The sequence below is a fragment of the Branchiostoma belcheri genome, unplaced genomic scaffold (genome assembly GCF_001625305.1).
Source record: "Branchiostoma belcheri isolate BF01 breed outbred unplaced genomic scaffold, Haploidv18h27 scaffold130, whole genome shotgun sequence".
Classification (NCBI taxonomy): Eukaryota; Metazoa; Chordata; class Leptocardii; order Amphioxiformes; family Branchiostomatidae; genus Branchiostoma; species Branchiostoma belcheri.
In genome coordinates this window covers 742,696-743,371 of record NW_017802714.1, presented here as the reverse complement: position 1 = coordinate 743,371, position 676 = coordinate 742,696, and positions in this window count along the sequence as shown.

Sequence of the window (676 nt, the reverse complement as noted above, 5' to 3'; positions counted from 1 at the left end):
AGCGTCCGCATCGGGCGCCTCAACCCGGCGTTCGGTTCATCCCGCAGCGCAAGTTCTGCTTACCAAAAGTGGCCCACTGAGCACTCGCATTCCAGGCCCGGCTCCACTCGAGCGAGTCGGCCCCAAGACCTCTAAACATTCGCTTTACCAGATAAAACTGCGACAGAGTGCCAGCTATCCTGAGGGAAACTTCGGAGGGAACCAGCTACTAGATGGTTCGATTAGTCTTTCGCCCCTATACCCAAGTTTGACGATCGATTTGCACGTCAGAATCGCTATGGGCCTCCACCAGGGTTTCCCCTGGCTTCGCCCTACTCAGGCATAGTTCACCATCTTTCGGGTCCCAACGCGCACGCTCTAGCGCGACCTCACCGACGGAGCGGTCGAGATCGGCCGGTGGTGCGCCCTCGCCGCGGAGACGGCGGGGATCCCACCTCGGACCGACGGACGGCCCTTCACCTTCATTGCGCCTCTGGGTTTCGTACGGCACCCAATGACTCGCGCACGCGTTAGACTCCTTGGTCCGTGTTTCAAGACGGGTCGGGTGGGCGACCGGACCTCGCCGCAGACCCCCGGGGCGCCCTGCTTTGCGCACCCGTCGCCGGCGACGCGCGGGCCGTTGCGGCGCACTGGGAACAGTCCGTCGCGGTGGAAACACCACGCGAAGGGGACGGGG